The sequence below is a fragment of the Leguminivora glycinivorella genome, chromosome 12 (assembly GCF_023078275.1).
Source record: "Leguminivora glycinivorella isolate SPB_JAAS2020 chromosome 12, LegGlyc_1.1, whole genome shotgun sequence".
Lineage (NCBI taxonomy): Eukaryota > Metazoa > Arthropoda > Insecta > Lepidoptera > Tortricidae > Leguminivora > Leguminivora glycinivorella.
In genome coordinates this window covers 10,457,991-10,471,669 of record NC_062982.1, presented here as the reverse complement: position 1 = coordinate 10,471,669, position 13,679 = coordinate 10,457,991, and the positions used below count along the sequence as shown (strand labels likewise).

At 36.4% G+C, this 13,679-nt stretch overlaps 1 protein-coding gene and 1 long non-coding RNA gene across 3 annotated transcripts in view; one reads left to right on the top strand and one right to left on the bottom strand.

The window, feature by feature from the left end:
* Positions 1-13,679, top strand: part of LOC125231715 (heparan sulfate 2-O-sulfotransferase pipe) — a 215,086-nt gene that overhangs the window by 24,701 nt on the left and 176,706 nt on the right. The gene's annotated exons all lie outside the window — the stretch shown is intronic.
* On the bottom strand, positions 12,662-13,462 carry LOC125231716. Its single transcript, XR_007177662.1, has 2 exons — positions 13,335-13,462; positions 12,662-12,939 (listed from the first exon to the last, which is right to left on the bottom strand). It is a non-coding gene; the product is annotated as an uncharacterized LOC125231716 (long non-coding RNA).

Genomic DNA, 13,679 nt, shown 5'->3' with positions numbered 1-13,679 from the left:
CTCTGTCGCGCCAATACGCAAGCGCGATAGAGATAGATATCTACTAGCGCTTCGTTTCGTGAGCGTTTCGTGAGCGATTGTGCCATTCGGCTAGCCACCCTGGCTACGGTACGATTACACTTCGTAAGCGTTAGCTGGGTATAGGTACCTTAGCAATATTCGCGACGAGCGTTGGGAATAGTCCTGCGAGCACGCGAGTGTTTTCACACATTAGCGAGGCGGCCGTCGCTGTCAGACCACCGGCGAGCAAAAAGCGTAATGGACATTTCAAAAAACTCGCACTATACAACTCTAGAACCGTGGAGTCGCTTTAATGTAAGAAAATATTGGGCATACGGAGAAAACGTGAACTATAAAATAAACGGACGAATCGTTTTATCTATTCTTAAAATTTTTTATGTCACTATTATGTAATATTGTCTTCGGTTACCGCGATAGTTACTCATGAAATAAAACTATGGAAACGGATTAAATCGCGTATAATGAATTTACAACTCATCCCATCCACGAACGCTGTATTGTTCGCTGAAGTGTTCGAAACGTCGGGATGAATTGTAAATTCATTATACGCGATTTAATCCGTTTCCATAGTTTTATTTCATGATCATGAGTCACTATTATGTTTTTTTTTTTACTTTTCGCCAAGGGGACCATTTACGTCTATGAATATACCTCGTTAGTCAATGGTCTCGTTGATATGGATTCACTATTTCGTATCTTTATGGAAATTGGATTTGTTCCGTCTATTGTCCTTTGATTCGTCGGCAACCCGAACCCTCCTTAGAACTTGTACACTCCTTTTTGCTGTGTACTTAACACAGCAAAAAAGGGAGTGTATAAGTTTCTAATGGGTTGGCAACGCGCATGTGACAGTTCTTGAGTTGCAGGCGTCCATAAGGTTACGGTCGACCGCTTTCCATCAGGCGGACCATATGCTTGTTTTCCACCGACGTAGTATAAATTAAAATTACCTATGTTATATGTACATTAATTGCATATTTTTTTGAAAACCATTCTTCATTACTTAGATAAGTAGCTTCATTAGGTACTTAGATAAATAGCTAGCTTCCGATACATATACATCAATTCAGTTCAACAAAATGTCTACTCACAAATCAGCAGGCACACTTCGGTTTGCTTTATTTTATTATTTATTTATTAACACAAGAATTTACAGTCTTACAATGTCCCACAAAACAGTTTATACGGTTTAATGACCTATCGTTACTTAGCAAACTTATGATAGTCCTTATTTTAATTGGCGGCAATTCCATAGCCAAACTGCCAAGTAATGAAATTCGGAATGCATTTTCGTTTCATGTTTATGAGTTTTATGATTGACCTCTTTGGCGGTTCCGTTGTCTATAGTTTGAAACTTTGGTTTCTATGTAAATAAATGAAAATCAGAAAAAAATGCAATCTTTGAAACTGACAACTGACGCAAGTGTTTTATATACACTGTGCTTTATTAATTTCCATTAAATTCGACACGTCATTAACATAATCTACCAGCCAGCCGGCCTAGCCGATGATAATCGTTGACGTTATAATATAATGCGACTTGTTTGCGTGGAGATGGGCGAATGTGTGCTATGAATGTATAAGGTTTTGTGAGTCGATGGATGACAGGTTGTCTAGTATTTTTGTTTTGTTATAAAATTTGTATTTTGTGTACAGCGAAAATGCATATATTCTATTTCTCGGTGTATTGGCTTGTCTGTAATGCCGTGTAAATATATTGTTATTAATAAATAAATAATATAAGGAATATATGTGGAAAAAAAAAGAATTTTGAAGGAAAATGTAAAATAAGATACCGTTCCCCCCCCTTATCTTCGAAGTTTACCAACGAAAAATTATGAAAATTTTAGGAAACATTGGTTTTTATGCTAAATATTACAGGAAAAATATAATCGTGTTTGTATCTTGAAAACTTTTTTTTTAATTCACAAAAAACTTTTCAGATTTTTACTTTTAATTTACCCACCTTTGCGGATGTATATAGTACTTCAAATTAATACGAGATGTTACGAAAATCATCTTCTTTCCAATAAAGTAAAAATTGTTTAAATCGGTTAACATTATGAAGAATAATCCCTGAAAAACCAACATACTATGGTCGCGCAAATTAGTTAGCGAATTAACCGAGAGATGGCGCTATACAAGTATACACAATAATGCTCATTAGTACCTATACTTTTGTCTTCTAGTCAAGTCGTTAGAGTTATGTGAAAACATGAGATTATTTTAACTGGGGAGTTTGAAAGTTTGTACGGAACCCTCGGTGGGCGAGTCCGACTCGCACTTGACCGGTTTTTTTATTTTTGTTTGCTTTGCAGAATTATTAAATCTTCATCAATTGCTCTAATCGGAACTATTTGTATGTTTTATTGAACAATAATCACATACAGGCTGTTACAGTAATGCTGTAATTCTAAAGTGGTAGTTATAAATAGATGGACAATATAATCAGTAATTCTTCAGCGCAATGAAATTAAAATAACTAATTACCGTAGTAACCTAAAGCCGTGCCGTTGTAAAAATGATTTGCTGTTGTATTCTACTTAAATAACTAATTAACATTGTGATGGCCACTAGGTTGGATAATAGACCTTTACTTACAACGGTTTGGTAAATATTATTTTTTACATAGGTACACTATACGTTCAAGAATAAAAGAAAAATGTTTACTAAAAATATCTATTTGTTAAGTAGGTATTATTCTTTTAACATTGCTCTTGTGTATAGTTAGGTTCGTTAATAGTTTTGTAAAAGTACGAATGGAATACCTACATAATTGTTTAACGGTTTTCAAAATAAATGAGATTCTTGGTTTTCATTAGGTATGTTCAATTTACCGTTTTCTCAGTAGTAGCTGCATAGATAAGTTTAAGTACTAAATAATGTAAATTGCTAACATTTTCATAAAAAATTCGTTCGTTATTCTCTGCTTTGTTTACAATACTTCAGTGTACGAGAGGTCCTTGACACTAACTAATAGTTCATTTAGAGGTAATTTCTACGTAACGAATATATATCATTAAAAGATCGATTAAAACTGACAGTACTTGATTGCCGTGCCGGCGGTAAAAAACAAAGTGCAAACAAAAATAATCTATTAATTTAGCACTTGCCAATGTAATGGAGTGCGAAATACCGGTCAATACCAAGTGGTTCATGTGTCTATAGAATCTATAGCTACATAAGTCTTTACTATTCTGAGGGGAAGGTATGAAGATATCAGTCGCGATCTGTTTATGATTGGATTCTGATTCGCAATAAGCGCGCTTCGCAGCACGTTCACGAAGAATCGGAGATGCGAAAGGAAAATTGTGGCAATAAAACGAGCGCGGACAAAACCGGGTTACGCGAAAAGTAATGAGAGTGGCTTCGTTGTTCGCTTTGTTCGGCTATTCATCTCATGATTGCGCATATATATAGTTTTTATGAACATCTTTTACAGATCAGCTTGATAGATCTGCGCAAAATAGTACTTTTTGTGACATTTAGGCGTTTATATTAAATTTCTTCATAATATTGATTAACCTACAACCCGTACAAGATACACGTATATATGTAGATACTGACAATGGTACAAATCTCATGCGAGCTTTATTCAATGATCTAATGGTTACATAAAGTTAGTTACTGTATATTTACTTTAATCCGCACGATATTTGAAAACACTTTCATTTATTTATTCGTCCCAGAAATGAAAGTCATCCTTTTATTATGCCAAAATCTAATATTAATATTGCTATTGTCGAAGCTGAAAGGCTTTTATGGCCCATAATAACAGCGATATGTGAAAGTTCGGTCTTATTTCACATCTTTTATTTTCTACTCCATATTTTTACGTTTAGCTTTTTAATATGCACTCAACGTGAAGTGGACTTCATAAAAAGATGATTTGCCCACAGTTGAAAATTTCGTTTCGCCAGTTGTGAATTAGTTCCAAAAGTTAAATCTATTTTTATCTACATCTGCAGGGCAATTATGGTCGCGCGATAAATGATAAAACATCGGGCCGTCCCTATCGCACTTACAAATAGTGCGATAGGGACGGCCTAATATTTTTTCATTTATCGCACGACCATAATTGCCTGCCTGATCGTGGCAATAAACAACTACAAGTCTGATTAGTTTACTACTAATAGTTCCTATACAATAGTTTTGTTATTCGAATTACCTACATACTTAGGTACTCGTATTTCCTATACAAACGATTGTTTTGCATGCATGTTTGGGTAATTAAAATTAATAAAACTGAAACTGTCTATAAGATTAATTTATAGTGCTTGGAATTCATTTTATTTGTATTACTGGTGAAATATATCAAGAATTACATAATGTGTTACATACACTACTTCATAGGCTCAAAATATGACATTAATCGACGTCGTTCAGTTATCGTGCATGTAGCTCGTACATTATAATATTGATATCATTGTAACAAAACAACTTACTTAATTTACTTATCTGACATTTGATACGCTTTTTGTCACTTTAATATTCAATCGATGTTAGCATTCCCGTTTCCATGAAGTTTTGCTTCTTTTTTAATAGTTTTTTGTAGGTACAGAATCAGGTATCGCATGTACAACAATAAACTGTGGTTCCAGTTGAAAAGCGTGCGCATAATCGGTCGGAAATAGCATTTTAACAAGCCATTTTCCTTCCACTCTGACTTCATTATTAAAAAAAACTTTTTTATTTATATGCACATTCTTGATTGATGTGAATTTATGAGAGAATAAAATTTATAAAAAATCTAAGGTAATTTTATTTGTGAATAATGGTGATAGATTAGCGTGAATGTGTTATGAATTATGAATGATTTAGCTAGTCGTTAGAGCGTGGTAAACTAGGTGATTTCGAAGACTTTTAATGAATAATTGAATAACCAATCTTGTTTTCAATTCAGTGGAAAATAAATAAAACAACACTATTATATGATTACAATCGCTTTTAAAGCACTAACAATTTATTATAAATGTAAATTATAGTTTATTTGATTTCGTTGACTTTTTAAGTATGTAGGTGTGCATAGCATGAACTTTGTATCTTGGGAAAAACTTTCGATTCAATCATATTACCAAAAATAAAAATTAAGAACACTACTTATAAACAATACATGTAGGTAACTATACAAAAGTAAGCATCGCTTTTCTCTGCTTACATTCTTGGGAAACATTTTCGTTTTGATTAAAGTGACTCACCCAAAAAAAAACTAAGAACAATTAAGTATAAACAATAAATACACAAAAATACATGGTTTAATTATCGCCGCTGCACATCATGGGAAAAACTTTCTACTAAATAAAGTGTGTCACCCAAAATAAAAATTGAGAACAATCAAACGTAAACAATAAATTATGTAGGTACACAAAAGCACATGGCTCCATTATCTCCGCTATATCTTGGGAAATACTTTCGATAAAAGTATGCCACCCAAAATCTGGGTCCTCTAAGCGCATTGCAATTGTTTCTCAGTACAAAGAAACCAAAAGATCGCAGCTAGGTTTATTCCACATGAGCGCGCGCGATTTCAACGCGAATTCTTTTCATACGCTCACAATACGGGCAGACAGGTAGAACGGAGGCGGATGTGCGACAAGTGCCATATTACCATTGTGGAGGAGCAATCATTACGTCAGTGCACGGGTCGTGGCTCTGTGTAGTGGAGAAAACAAGTAGTCCATTTTCAATCAAGAGCTGGTGTTTGTAACATCGAACATCAGGCAAACCTTTCAAAACCACAGATGATCAACGCTACAACAGTATAGCTACTACAATGCGAGCCTAGAACTAAGAAAGAGCCTGAACTTTTTGAAGTATAAATAAATATGTATTACTTATAAAAACAATACATAATGTATTGTTTTTATAGTAAATGAACCGGCGAAAGCCGGGATAAAGCAAGGAGGAGGAAGAGGATGATGATATTTTTATAGTAAAAAGTGTAGTAACTATGGTGAAACTCATTTGCAATCGTAGCGTAGGATTCCATGTATGAAAGTATACTAAGTATTTAATGCATTTTTTGGGCTTAGGCAAGGCGCGTTAACTAGACAGTTTTGTTACTAAACTTTCCAAACTTTCGGTACCTATCAGAGTATTCTGAATAAGTACCTACATTAGGTATAAACAACTATTTGTTGTGTTAATACTTGAACATCGAATACATCAAGATTTGCTAGGAGATAGCTACGGTCATTGAATTTATGCTGTGTTCATGAGTAGCTTGGAAGCTGTGTACGGAGTGACATTTATGGCCGATTGAGATGTTGAGCGTGAAGTGAGTGACGTGTCGAGTAGACAACACAACACCTTTGAATGGGACAGAAGCCCATTCGTTTTGATGACGCCACACAACTCGACAATGTGTAAACGATTTGTGTCCTGGAAGTCGTGTGGCGGTATGTGAATGAATAGTTTTATGAATGAAATTACCTATCGAAGTTCAGTTATATAGTTATTTCAGTAAATATAGTTAAATATTACAGTAAAGTGCTGGAATTGACTGTAAAGAATAATAATTTACCTTTATACAGAATTTCGTTAACTTTCAACCCCTTAGGTGCTAAAAACGGCACTTGAGCAGTTTTATGTGCTCTGCTTACCCCTTTTAAGAATACAGCCGACAGTTATGTATGTATACGCATTACGCATACAGAAGTTCAGTTAGTAAATTTTAAAATAAAAAGTTCCGAAAGTTGTGTAATTGGCAAAGGTCAAAAGCTCTGGTCAAGTCAAGTCACTTGTAAAACAAAAAAATATTGGTATTCTGTTATTATAGTAATTGGTATTACGTAAACTTAAGTAGTTTTTAACTTGTAATTGGAGTTGGAAATTAAATTACCTAAATGTTTATTTAGTTTATTTCTCAACTCAAAATATTGACTGTAAGGGCAATTTCAGATAAGTATCTCATTTGCATAAAATTATCAATGCAACAAAATGTTACCTTATTTGGATAAAAACGTCGTTGTAAGTACCATAACAAAATGCTACTTCAACACAGATGGTCCGTTTTAATCTTAAGTATCATCACAGAATTGAAGTAAAAGTATCCGCTGCACACCCATGATGTCATACAAGCGTTTACGAGTTGAAAAGTAAAAGTGGTCGGATTGGGCAGCGGACCCACAATGGCTCCATAAAAGCGGTAATCCCACGGTTCAAGAAAGTGAGAGGATGACCCGATGCCTCAGACTACATAGACACCGCATTCAAGCGTTTACAAAGAACGCGCGGTCATCATACGTACAATATTACAGGTGAAACACGATTTGAGCAGCGCAATTTAGTAGCATCTTACACCGTACATGCATACAATACATAAATTCACGCCTGTATTTCCATAACGCGTAGGCAGAGTACATGAAACTGACACGTACTCTTAGCAATTGTAAGGGGTTGAATGAAAACATAATAATTGTGACATTGCAGTAATAGGTTGTCAGCCTCTTTACAATTTATAATTGTGGTTCAATGTTTTACAATTTTACTGGCAAAATACAATCTGCGCAGCGCAATTGAGTAGCATCACCCAGGTTCAATCCGAAAACTATTTTTTTGATGTTAATTCTAAATAATAATCATTTTCTAAATGAGTGCTGTAAACGTTGGCAGAAATGAATCAAGCGGTTGTGTTCTAAATTACTACTGAAAATTGTTTGATGATTTAGAGTTGGCTTGATGTTCCGTCTAGTAGGTGAGGTGGTCTGTGTCCGATACATACGATCTGCCATTTTATTGAACATATTTTAAGTAGTTCTTATGTCAGTGGACAAAACATAGAAAGTCTGCATCCGTTGCGTAACTAATGATCCGAGTGCATTTACATGGAGATGGTCAAGTTAATTTAAATAGATAGTTTAATTGTATTACGTAAATTTCAGACGCTTATTAACATAAGATGAAATTTATGGCGAATAAATGACAGCTGCATAGTCATATATTGTTATGTTATATAATATTTATTGTTTGCTTGCAAAATATAGCAAGCAATCGCTCCATTAGGTATACTGCTTTAATTATTCACATACTAATAAAATATGTACTACCATTGCATCACGAAGCTTAATTACATGCTTACTTAACTTTAGCTGAGCTTTTACGCTGCAGAATCATAATGCTTAAGTCCCGAGTCTAAGGCCGGCAACAGACATTCTTAAGTTTCATAATCTTAAAAAATCATAATCTTATGAAATCAGATCGAGTGCACGGATTTCCATACAATTTCGCATCTGTCCACACACAGTCTTATTTTTTAAGATTATGATTTTTTTCAAATTGATCTGACAGATTGCGAATAATGTGATTTTTAAGAATGTGTGTGGCACGGCAGTCGATCTTATTTTATAAGATTGTGATTTTTTCAGAATATGAATTTTAAGACTGTCTGTTGCCGGCCTAAAACAACATAAAGCAGGCCGCAAGCCATTTATTCGTCGGTTTGTGTGACGAGGCCATTAAATAAATGCCTACTCGACACTATAATCACACGGAAGCATAAGTCACAAAAGCTGTCATTGCCCACGTACTTACGGACTCGTTTTAACAAGGAGTAATATATCCCATGGAATTCTCATGGTATCCAACCTTTTATGAGTAATAAGATGATAGGGGATGTTCGATTCTTTATATAACGCAGTCCTCTTTTCCTCCTAGACATTATTATTATTATGTAAAGGAGTATTTGTAGCCAGTTTGGTGTATATTAATCACAGCCCTACGTTTAAATTAGTTTTATTATAAGGGTTAGGATAAGCATTTAAACATTTGTATAACTTATCGCTCCTAATTTTTACCATAACCAAAAAAATAGAACAAAGTCAAACATAGGGATTATATAATATATGGTATATTTATAACTAATTAATTCATTATAATTTACAAAATTATCAAATTATATAAATATAATTGTTTACAATGTCAACATCTACTGCGGTCAAAGGACTACGAGTACATTTGTATGGAGATACGATAGTCTCCTTTCCTCATACACCATGTAGGTATGTCGTGTACTCCACCTACTTCTCGGTTCCCAAGTAAGCGGGCATGCGGATGAGTGCTTTATGCCGACGCTTAATTGCCAAGCCACATACAGCTCGGAATACCTCTCATTGCGAACTCACATAGCAGTTATTAGCCATGTATCTAGACTGCAAGAAACAAAAGAGAAACATATTCAACGTGTGCAATGTGGCAACATTGGGAACTGATTTTTGACGTTGAAATAAGTGCGTTTTCACATTATCCGATCCGATATCGGATGTCGGACCGATATCCCATACATTACAGGCGCCATCTTGGATTTTTTCTATTGCAATCCTTCCGACATCCGATATCGGATCGGATAGTGTGAAAATGGCCTAACCCTGCATGTATGGTATACGAGTAGGTATTCTCAACTGAAGTCGTTTCATTATTCAATCAGAGTTTAGATAAGGCATTTACGATTACGATAAGTACTAATATTTAGCGGTGATTTCCTAACATTTAAATTAAATAGTAAATTTCTAGACAGATTTTATGCTTAATTGTCGTTAATACTGACAGCAAGTTAATTTTTGTTAACAACTTACACTGGGGACCCAAATTCTGAAAATGCCTAGAGCTAGACTTTGGGATATAGTTTGTGTGGTTTCATTCCATGGGCTAATAAATAATCATTGCAATAACACGATTTCGTTTTCAGCCTAAGTGGCACTGAAACTTGAGAGGTTTCATGTGTCCTGCTTAACCCTTATAGAACCACAGGCGTGATGCCGTGCGTGATGATTATATATTTTTTCTACTCTCGTGTTGTTATTCGTCATTTACCGTGTCGTGCATAGATCGTTAAAACCCTACATAAAAGATGCCCGCCCCCGGCTGCGAATTTCACGAAAGTTATTCTAGAAAACTATTAAAAAGTAAGTGCATGGTCGTAGAAAAAGTATTGTATGCAACGGTGTTTAACTGAGTCAAAAAATGTTCGTAGCGTCTTTATTAACAATTTTCGGCTTCGCCGCAAATTGTTACTCGTACGTCGTTACACGCCACTCGTCTTTTTTGACCTCACTTAAACGCCAGTTGCATAAAATACTATTTTAACATCATGACAGAGCCAGACTGCGTTTCGATCGGCGTCTAGCCTCAGCAATTATTTTTGAGTCTCACGCGTTCGAATCCAGAAAATTGTCACTGAAAATAATAAGCAAGTCACCGTTTTTAACCAGTACCTATTTTAGTGACAAAATCCCGTATGCGAGATTCAAAAATCGCCCCCCTTAATTTAAAGTTTGTCTGCTTTTGAGCTCACCGCATAAGCTTTTTGCATCAAGCCTCAAGCAAATCACAAACAGGTAACAAGTAGGATAACATTCAATTTGTAACAATTTATTTGTTTCTAAGAAGTCTTTAAGGTACTTACATATAATCCGAAGAAGCCTGCACGTGACGCATCGCCACGATTTCTCGTGAGCCTTCTAACTCTCCCATTGAACTCTTAATATTCCATTTTTAGAATCTACTACTGAGCCGCTACTATAAATGTTGGCAGTTTTAGTCGACAATCAGCATTAATAGTAGCGGATTAAATAAAGCTTCAGAAATGACTACAATTATGTAACCGATAAACAAAAATACATGTCTTGGCATAGAAAAAATAATTCAACTTTGAAAATCTGACATCTGTAATAGGTACAGTAAACGGCGATAAATAAAATAAAATAAATAAATAAATATTGGGGACACCTTACCTTACACAGATCAACTTAGCCCCAAACTAAGCGAAGCTTTTGTACTATGGGTGCTAAGCGACGATATACATACTTAAATAGATAAATACATACTTATATACATAGAAAACATCCATGACTCAAGAACAAATATCTGTGCTCATCACACAAATAAATGCTCTTACCGGGATTCGAACCCAGGACCGCGGTTTAGCAGGCAGGGTCACTACCGACTGAGCCAGACCGGTCGTCAAAGAATGCACATTACGTCACATAAGCTCGCAAGAAGAATTAACGAAGATGAAAAAGCGATAAATTTACAATTAATCAATCATTATCGCCGGCTACTTGTATGAAACGTACTATTATATATTCTGTGATGAAACGTATGCTGTCAGAATGCCTAAAACTAGGTTAGGATTTTAGAGGTAATGAAACAAACGTAGGATCATAGTACCGTCGAAAGTACTAATAAATCTTGGCAGAAAGATTTATACTAGGCACTCGACAAGCCTTGTTCTCAAGCGTCCCAGTTTTACTAACGAAGTCACTGAAGCAAATATACATAGATGGGTTTGGAACTAGATAGTATGTATTAATAAGGTACTTGCGTTAGGTGTAAACTATGTATTACTTAATACTTACTTTATACGTTTTGGATTTTATTTCTGCACTATATATATAATTTACATTTACAGAAATGTCTATATGGAGGTTTCTATTACATAATAATAATATAAGGCGTAGGGATGTGACGACCCCATCGCCCATTGGTTTTACCAGTGCAATCAGTCAACGCAGGGCAGCTTGTGGCGAGCTGTTGGGGAACAGCGACCCCACGTATATCTATCTCAAATTTGCTGCTGTACAGATTTGAACCTTACAATTATCAGGATACAGTCGCTTCTTGTTGTCTTAGCGCGTGCAAATACAGAAGCTCCCGCTCAACACAAAAGGAACAATACCTTTGTTTAGAAACGTTCGTTTCAAAAAATTCATACTATACCCGAGTGCTCCTGGGGAGTTCTGTTACCCGTAAGGCGGGTGGGTGGGACAGGACTCTCTACCTCTGGCTTGCCTTGGCTGGTCGTCCAGAGTGGAGTCGTTAGGGCTACATGCTCCAGGGGTGGAAGTGAAAATTTGCATAAGACGCGAGTTGGTGCAGTGGCTTAACAGCCACTGGGCAGAAAGCGGTGTACACCTCTCGACACCCTTGAGTTCTCACACCGGTGTTGCCCTTGAGCCATCTTGGATGTCGCTTTTTGTGGGGGCCCCTCTTGTGGGGACGAGTCACCGTCTGCCGGAAATAAAATTGGATACCGTTTTATTAGGCAGGCGTCCGGTCTTTTATCCATAGCCCAGTATTTAGTCCATCACTTTCATCAAAATAGACCAGTTCATTTTAGATTCCATTAACTCTCAAATAGTCCTTACACCCTGGCGGGTGTTGCCTCTGCGTGTGTCCCATGATACGGGCAAGGGCAACATCCGCTCGGTGTACCCCTTACATTTCATTAAAGTGTCGAAAGGGCCTCTACGTGTTGGCTTCGGCCCCGCGCACGCCTCCCAAAGGTCCGGAATACCATTGTTCCGTGATGGGAAAGATATAATAAATAAATAAATATTAGGGACACCTTACACAGATCAACTTAGCCCCAAACTAAACAAAGTTTGTACTATGGGTGCTAAGCGACGATATAAATACTTAGGGCCAGTTGCATCAACCACATTTGACAGACACATCATCGTCACGCAGCAGACGCCTATTGAACTTCCCATACAATACAATTTAACGAACACTTTAACGGTGATAGACGGTTTGGTGCAACCGACCCTTAAATAGATAAATACATACTTATTGTCGCGTTCTCTAGCGTTCTAACTCCTATCGTCTCGTTAGGTATGAGGAAATTTAAATGAGGAGTCAGAAGAACGGTAAAACAATATTTATTCCCATGAAGCTCAGCCGGTAAGATGGGTAAAAGTCGTGGTTCGTAAAAAATACTAGTCAAGATCGGATTCCGCTAGTCGATTGTTGCCACAGTACTCCCCTGACGATGCCGAGGTGGTAGGCGCCGTTTTTCTGATCGGCGCTGAGTTCAGCGCTGCTAGAATCTGCGTGGCGCTGAGTCGGGGAAAGCGGCCAGAAGCAATACGGCAGGCGGGCGGCAAGCAGGAAGCCAAAAGAAGTCACTCTGGACTTGGGACCCTGGAACGCGCCATCATACCAAGCGTTAGAAACGGTTTATAAGCCTTTGTGACGACCAACGGCAAGAGGGAAAGCACTAGAGTAGTTGTGTTGCCGTGGAAATTCACAATTCAGATACGGAGATTACAAAAAGGCAATGTAAATTAAGAAAATGAGAAATTAAAATGCAATTATTATTTTTATCACAAAATGGACGGTTGGTTGACAAAAGGTCACAATGACTATGAGAAAATATATAATTAGGAAGATTACTTCTTTAGTTAAATGAGTACCTATGCATATTTAAATAGTGGCTATGGAATAGTTACTATTTCAATGTGCATGATAAAATTCCAAAGCAATAAAATAGCACTACGATATTCTAGGCAGCTAGCAAATAAAATATATCCACTTACCCAATTCGGGGTACACTATTAAACATAATTAAAACACCACAGTAATTTAACAAGTTGAGGAACACGTAGGGACGCAGTTAAATTCGATTACGAATTTCGATTGTTATCTGATCCGTAGCAGAGACCGATAATTAACGACGTGCGTTCCACTCAACTCCAAAGATAAAATGGACGAGTGAGTGATTCATGGGCGCAATGACACAGCGCCTCGACCCGTGCATTCATTCATGCACTCGCGAATGTGAACATTATTGGGAGTGAATGTTTACCGCGGCGCGACATATTTAAATCAATCAGCGTGATGATGATTTTATACTTGTAAATACGTAGTTTTAAGACATTATT